Below are 8510 nucleotides of genomic sequence, written 5' to 3' on the forward strand. Positions count from 1 at the left end.
TTCATAACAGAGGTTCATTGCTGTTCTAGTTCATTGGCCTGCACCCAAATTTCAGATCCTACTGAATGAAAAATGGATAAAACATGAATATCTCATTTTGGGTTATCTTTAATTGTTTAAACTTTAAAAGCTGGACAATATTTTAGAGGACACAGTGAGAAAAGGAGAGAAAGACAGAGTTGGATGTGAAGAAGCAGAGGGAGCAAAGGTAGTCAGGAGGAGGGGGTTGTTGTCTTTGATCTCAGTGCATGTCTGCAATGCTATTTTCCTTCAAGGCTTCCTGGTAAGTTTCAGTAGACACCAGCGGGTCCACTCTCAGGAATCGGACACTAATGGATCAGTTAAAGGGGCCTATGCTTTATGGCCAGGCTAAGTGTTATCATCTGGGGTTAAAGACACTGACCACAGAGCAAACTTCTGCCTGATAGCTGCTCCTCTGGGGGATTACAGTAGGCTCTTTGCCAGAGTAAAGGTCTAACTGAGAGAAAGTGCTTCTCATTCTTGTTTTGTTTTGTTTTATTTATCTCACTTGGATCTCTCCCTTCATCTCATTCTCTTACCACTCTCCTCCTCTTGTGTCTTTTTACTTTTAGATTGTTCTTTCCGCAGACACACATCAGGGAATACTTCTGTAAAGCCCCCTGAATGCTATTTGAAACCATTTGTCAGCTGTGCAAGACAGAAAGCTGACGATGGATTCCAGAGGTTGAGGTGACCCCTCTCATACAGCAGTTTATCCGTGGGACCTGTCAGGGCCGACTGGTTCAAATATGATCCAGGGCTCGTCAGATAAGGATCACAAAAAAAAGAGACATGCCTCCTAAAGTGATCATTCTCCGCCTGTGTTTTTGTTTAGCGATCAAGCCAAGAGGTGGATTGACAGTCGATACACTCGCTCTAATTGAATGTGATAGCTTCAGTCATTAAGTTAATTGGCAGCTGGTTTTGATCGTGACCTGTCACACTCACTGAAAGATTTTATGGCTTAATTTTTGTAGCCAATTGGAAAAGTTCAATCTTGCAACAAATACCACATCCACGAGGGAAGACCATACCTTTCACTTGGGTCTTTTCATCACTTAGTGTTAACAGCATGTGTTGTGCCAAAGTGTCACTACTGAAGCAAAGGTAACACAGAAGCATGTTTTCACCAACTGGGGTCCAGGTGAAGATGATTTTTATTAACTGCTGAAATTTTCAGATATGTTCCATATGTTGCACTGGTTAACTGTTTCTAAATACAATGCAGTTAATTCTTTGTTTAATAAAAAAAAAATACAAGACAGTGCAAAACCCTTTACTCGGCAGGTCTGAGGATATTTGTCTCATTGTCAGTAAGCACCATGAAAAACCAAAGCCGTGAATGGAGTGGTTTTTATAATCACCTTTCTGCATCCTTTTGGCAAAAAGCATCCTTGCAGTGAACAGTGAACTACACTGCAGCACTGGAGGAATATAGAAAGAATGAGTAGGAGCATTTTTAAGAACGAAAAACAAAATCTGCCGTTCTTAACATACAACCTTTAAGCGAGCGAGCTGCATCATATATGACCCCAGTCATATATTTATATGCGCCATTGTGACATTTTTAGTCATAAAAATGTTTCCTACTATTAATTTGTCAAGCTACTTCTTCAAAAAGGACTTGGCCCATTGGTGCACCAACAATAATGGAAAGTTATATAGGGTTATTTATTACCCCAGAAATATGTGTGGACTTTTATTAAAATGAGGCTTTTATTATTTTATTATTTATTTTTTTTGCAGTTTCACACATCTAATCACTACATTTTAACACTTGCAGTATGGCTAACATGATAAATATTGTACATACTGCTGATGTTTGATGAAAATTTTAAAAAAGTTTATTTGATTTGAAGATAGAATATCTTTCATAGATAAAGGGACAACATAAGTATAATATACACAGTTTATGGTGACATTATTTATATGCTGTATCTCACTGCACTACAGGTGATTGTTTTCTTACTCACCACTTTATCACCATTGTCCTCCTTAGCTAACAGAAGAGAGCAGCATTGTATGCTGTTCATTTTCAAGGCTCTACCTCAAAGACTGCCTGCTTATCTCTTCTCTTTTACTCGATTTAAACACAGTCAGTCAGTGCGCCCCAGGGTGGCTGTGGCTACAATGTAGCTTGCCATTACCAGTGTGTGAATGTGTGTGTGTGAATGGGTGGATGACTGGTTGTGTAAAGCGCTTTGGGGTCCTTAGGGACTAGTAAAAGCGCTATACAAATACAGGCCATTTACCATTTACTTACAACATAAGTTCGTAGGACTTTTTAACAATACCTGTTAAAGGAATAGTAATTATATAGAGCTTTTATCCTCTAACTGAGCACTCTTTTTACTACAAACCTCATTCACCCTCTTAATTACACAGACATTCACTCAAGGATGTTTTTCTGTATCTAAACACTTTTTTAACGTTCACTCACACACTCAGACTCTGATGGATACACTGGGGGCAACTCGGGATTCAGTATCTTGCCAAGGATGCTTTGGCATGCAGACTAGAATTGCCGGGGTGTCGATTCGTCAACCGTGCGTTGGGTTGACGACTCGCTCTACTTCCTAGTTTCCTCTTAAATCCAATACTTAGTTTCTTAAAATGGAACAAAATACAAAAACTACTACTAGTAACTACTATCTGCAATTACTCTTGTACATAATTTTCTCAATTTATGAACCTGCATAATGTGTCCTTATGTGTCTATCCGAATGTTTGTTTACACAGGTCTCTATTGAAAAAGATTTGGTTTTTATTGGTTAAATAAAGGATTCAATAAAAAAAAATATATTTATTTGAAAAATAGCATGCATATCATAAACGTAAACATCCCAGTCATTTATTTTGATCACTAACAAAGTGATCATGCGAGGGTTAATAAAGGAACAAGGCAATGGTTTCCCTCATTACACTTAAAGGTCTCCTACAGTGGTTTACTCATACATGGTTTACGACTGAAGTAAACACATACGAAAGATGCAAAAGGGGCCAGTTTCATGAGCAAATCTGAGAGATCATGTCTTTCAAGACCTACAGCAGTCCTTAGATGAAATGTATTTTTTTGTTTATTTTTTTTATACACAGTTTCTTAAATAAGTCTTGTTTTGTACTTAGATGTTTATAGAAAAAAGAAAACAATAGACAGATTTAAATTTTGCAGTGCTGTGAGCGTAACCAGCTAAATTTTATTATCTTCTGCTGCACAAAGGTGACAGAAGAAAGCTCAACACGACAAAACTTGGACAATCTCGACAGTTTCATACGGCACCACAAGAGGTAAGTAAAAAAAAACAACAAAAACCAGGCTCATATGCACACTGTCATTTTGGTGAACCAACCAAAGTGAGTTTTCCCAAGATTTTTCTGAGGTGAGATACAATAACACTTACTTATGCTGGCTTGGCTCTGTCGAGTCTGTCAATCAAAGAGTGACAGACTCGACGTGAAAAGGTCCTGTGCACACATCAAAACATCCAAGTCAAGGAAAAGTGGGGACCCGTTGTAAAATAGCCAATAACACATGTTTCAAATTGGCCATTGGTTATAGATTGGTTTACAAGGCTGGCTGGTTATCGGCCCAGTGGCGTTTCCCTGTGTTGATAAAGCACCAGGGAGTTGTGGGTCAATTAGTTTGCCAAAGCAGAAATTCCTGCAGAAAGCCAATTAAAGTTGTTGGCCTGTAGTCATGAAGCACACTCTTCCTGTTGACGACTCACGCAGTTATTCTGAGCCCCTGGCAGCCAGTGTAAAACTTTACACTAAGTCCAGTACCATTAAGACAGCGCTTCAGGAGATCTCTATAGTTAGCTGAAATTACTTTGATAAAGTTAAAGCATGTGTGTTTGTGAGAGACTTCCATACAATGCAAATCAGTGATTGAGTTGCTTTATTTTGTTCCTTTAAGTCACTGGAAGGGTATACATAAAGATAAACACAGCATATAAAGAAATAAACAAAATCAAATAGGGTTACAAGAAGTTCAGCTGTTCAAAGGAGCATTTCGTAGACAGATGATTGGAGTGGAGGCCAAAGTGCTGCAAAGGATGACAGGAGATGATTGCAGGGAATCAGTTTTCCACTCTGCTCAGTCTGTCTTTGTCACAATCTCCTCTGAGAGCAAACCTATCTTCTGCAACGAGGAGGATAAACTTTTTAATCTTCTCCCCTTTGCTTCTGAGTGAAAAAAGTGCTCTCTGTCACAAGCTTTTAATATGAAGTCTTTTGTTCGCATACAGGCTGTTGTTTTGGTGACGTGACGCAAGCGGAGCGTAACAGTAAACACTGGTTTGTTGTCAGTGGAGGTTTGGAGATCACTAAAGCCTCCACTGATGGAGCATCTCTGTGAAGGGCAGGAAGGTCATCAGCTGAGTCATGAGCTGAATGAAACTGAGAGAGGATATTACTAAGTAGTGCCGAGCTCTTGTTCTGTAATTCTTCTTTTATTACTAACAAAAGCATTAAAAAAAAACCACACCTGTATAGCTGCTTTTGTTTACTGTGAGGTCCACATTAAATCAGCACAATCATCAATTTTGCAGAATGTGTAAAACTTCAAAGGTGAATCATATAATTGGATCAGATTTAGTCACGCACCTATGAGGGGGATGTCAGTCTGTGTGTCTGTCAGGGCCCAACACAAAAGAGAGTTGGGTCCTAGGATTTCTATCATCCCTGGTAGCTACATACATAACCAATTTATGATTACTTATAAAAAGTCTATAGACATCAGCTGATCCACGCAGTCAGGCACAAGAAGTGGCAACCCCTTTAAAAGAATACCCCTTTAAAACCCAATTATCCCGTGGAGCCGGTGTCGTTTCAAAGGCCAACAGGAGAAGATTCTGGCCCCCGATAAAGGACACATGTGTTCCATCACACTTAATTGAAGCAGGGTTTCCTGAAAAAGAAACAACCCCGGAGCAATATGACAAAACAAACAGATTTAAGGACATAACAACTGTATTTGTAATAGGAACGTTTTTCATGGTGCATGGAAATTGCTGTTGTGGGGGATATTTCTTTTTCAGAAAGACATTTTCTCATAGTCTAGCACAGCATGTTGAATGTGTGCGAGAGCATTTCTTTTCTTTTCTTTTTTTTTTTTGTTTCACTGGACATCATTCTGTCTTGGAGAGCACACCATGACGATAGGTTTCCAAACCTTCCCAAATTTGATTACAGGTCTGCAAAAACCTCAAACAATGCCGTGGCAAGCATGTCACTTACGGTCACAAGCCAAAGTCCTTCTCTGTTTTATTTTTCCTTCTCTTTGCCTTCTTTTCATCCTTATGATCTGAAGTTAAGAATAAAGACACAAGTCATGTGTTTTAACAGGAAACACGCACAACAAATTTACGGTAAAGAAAAAAAAACTGCATTGGGGAAAAAAACCCTTGGATTCTGATTTATGTGTAGTGTACACTGGAAACGCAGAATATGGTGGCTTTCATTTTGGAATGAAAACATTAAAGTAGCATTAGCACGTCTTGATTTGGAAATTTTAATCATTTTTTCATCTTAAAAGTTCAGACTCTTCAAAGTCTGTTGCTCCCAGTGTATTCACATCATCTCTAGGATGTACTTTGCATTTACAATTTCTCATTTACAGGAATAATATTTCCTCTCTGGCACTGGGCCTCATTTTTGGAATCTGTCCCTTTACGTTTAAATCATGTGAACATTAAAGTCTTTCCTTGACTTACAAGACATGACATCTCTGGAAACATACAACCTAGGTCAAAGATGGAGCTCATTAAAAGATTGCACACGACCACAAATTCACTGAGAGAAAAAGGGACGAAGAAAAAAAAAATGTTTAGTTAAGTCAGACTTCAGTCATTGGGGGGTGGGGTGGGGGGGGCTGCTGTAACTGGCTGCTGGAGATGAGAGACAAAGACAGTTTTGTGCAGACCGCTCATTGAGGCTCTCCTGTCTTACTCAGTTTATCGCAGAAAAATTGCGTTTGTTATCGACAATGGCTTTTACCAAGCAGCACAAGCAATAAGGGGATATGACTATGAGGAGATAAAACCTCACAATAATGCACACTGTACTTTCCTCCCTCTGATGTTAAATTGAGACCACATTTTTAAAAAGGTCACATATAATTAAAAGCTGGTGGAGCTATTTGATCATAAACTGTTTTTCCCCTGTTCTCATTTTTTAATCAGCAAATCATTCTTTTCCCCTCATGGCTCAGGTATTTGTACTCAACCTTCAATTACTATTAAACAAACTCATCTAAACCACTCATAATACACGCAATTCAGCAAATGAGCAGCACCTACTGAGTACAAAGAAATCTCAAATTGAGTTGCTCAGTCTTCAGAGCATCTATAGCCAACACTCAGCCGGGCATAATTACAGCTAACTATTTGTCTCATTAACTGCAGTTTGTATCCCATTAAACCGAGCCAGGGAGACACTTAATGACCCCACAGACAAGCAAATTACAGAGTTATTATTGCAAACTTTAATTAGTCTTTACTAGCTGCCTTCAGATTTAGATTTTGTTATTTTTAAGTCTTACTTTTCCAAAGAAATCCATTAGACAGAGGTATAGCTTCACGAGACAATTTTACACATCCCATAACTGCTCAATAATCTCGTTCACTTCATTTGGAGAGCTTTTTAGACCTCTGCTGAATTGCCCAACATCATGATGCAATTTGGGGTTTTTAATCGCCGTTTTAGCAGTTACAGCCTGGCTGTCCGATTTCCTGCAACAAAAGTGTGTAGTGCCATTAGTGCGAGTAATTCCACACAGCAGGCTTCCAGTTGTGGATGTGATCGGACCTGAAGAAAACAACATGCTTCACAATGGAAAACCTGAGCTAATGTCTTCGATCGTCCCAACTTTATTGTGTTTTTTCTGGGGCAATTACACTTTTTAGACATTACGAGGGAGAAGTACCCACAGATGGGATATAATCCCTTGGCTCGGTTATTCAGTATGTTTATGCGAACTTGCTCTGTTTTCAGGTGTGTTTAGTGTTACACCATGTCATACTGAATACCGTGTCCCTTAAGATTTTCTAAATGGGGCTGGTAGAGCGCTGGAAAGTTATTGCAAGGTCAGTGGTGAGTCATGGACCTGATGGCAGGCCACTGGGGAGTGTGGTGTAGTGCTGGGATGGTTTGCTACTGTGTCATTGTTACATTAAGAGATGTCAGGGTCAGACTTTTTAAGTACTTCCACAAAGAATCCCCTTTTCTCTCTGGGCCGGCCAGCACAAGTCATCTTGTGGGCAACCACGCACCTATAGTTAAGTGTATTTTTACATATACCAAGTGCCATATGTCTGACGACATGGAGGCCAACCTCTCCGTTGCGGCCCACTCCAAATTTCAGTCCAGTGCAGAAGTCAAACAAGCAAAGCCACACAGCAGGTCAGATATTGAAAATTGTGCACTTATAGAGGGAAAAGCAAAACAGAGAGACTCCTTGTACTGTTTAAAACTTTGTCTTATATAAACGCAGCCAGAGCTGGGGTGATATCTGATAAAATAGATCAAAATTACATTATTGGCTTTTATAGCCCACTGAAAACATAGCCCAAAGGTATGCTATTTGGCAGAGAGCAGCTCGTAATATGTCTAAGAATTGTTACCATCTGGCTTGACTGCAGGGAATGCTTCTCTCTTAAAAACCTCAAAGTCAAAATGATACAAGTAAAATGCAGCATTCATAACCAGGTTGGCTTTTTATGGATGCCTGTCTACATTGATTTGGCTCCACACTGTCTTGAAGATAACTTGCGCTATTTAGAAGTAATCATTTTTCTTTCTAAAAGTAGGCCTCGTCACATCGCTATAACGGTACAGAGTCCAGATAGAGTGTAAGATTTGAAACGTGCAATTCCTGCGTTAAAGAGGGATTGTTCTTTGTGAAATTTGTTATTTTTGTGCTAAAACGTGATTGTCAGTAATCCTTTTAGTTACAGCCTGCATGGATGATAAGGAAGAAAACAGAGCACCTTCATCAGCTTTGGGTTTGTCTTCATCGGTGAAACCTCGTGAAAAACACAAACGTGGAGTACTATATGCCTCCGCCTGGGCAGGAAATGTTGTCCTCTGACATTTTAACCCTTTTTTTCTGAACTACACCCTTCTAATTGCACTCCTGTACACAGTTTCAGTCCTCCCATTACCTTATTATGAGATTACAATGTCAATGTGGTCAGACCTGTGACAATTACAGTAAGTGGTGGAGTAATTTTGAGCGTTAAATGTGGTCTTTGTACTGCGTTGCCGCATATTCCCGCGGCCCATCGTGGGTTGAAAGGAGGCGAGTCAAATACATTCCCATGTCTACAATGAGGTGAGCAGGTACACAGATGCATGTGTATGAGCACAGGGTCATATAGGTTATTGATTTATATTAGAAAATGCACATGCACTCGCAAGCTTCTGCGAACTAGGAATGTGTGTGTGTGTGTGTGTGTGTGTGTGTGTGTGTGTGTGTGTGTGTGTGTGTG

This window comes from Pundamilia nyererei, unplaced genomic scaffold (assembly GCF_000239375.1).
Source record: "Pundamilia nyererei isolate P.nyererei 1_Seehausen unplaced genomic scaffold, PunNye1.0 scaffold00134, whole genome shotgun sequence".
In the NCBI taxonomy this organism is placed as follows: Eukaryota; Metazoa; Chordata; class Actinopteri; order Cichliformes; family Cichlidae; genus Pundamilia; species Pundamilia nyererei.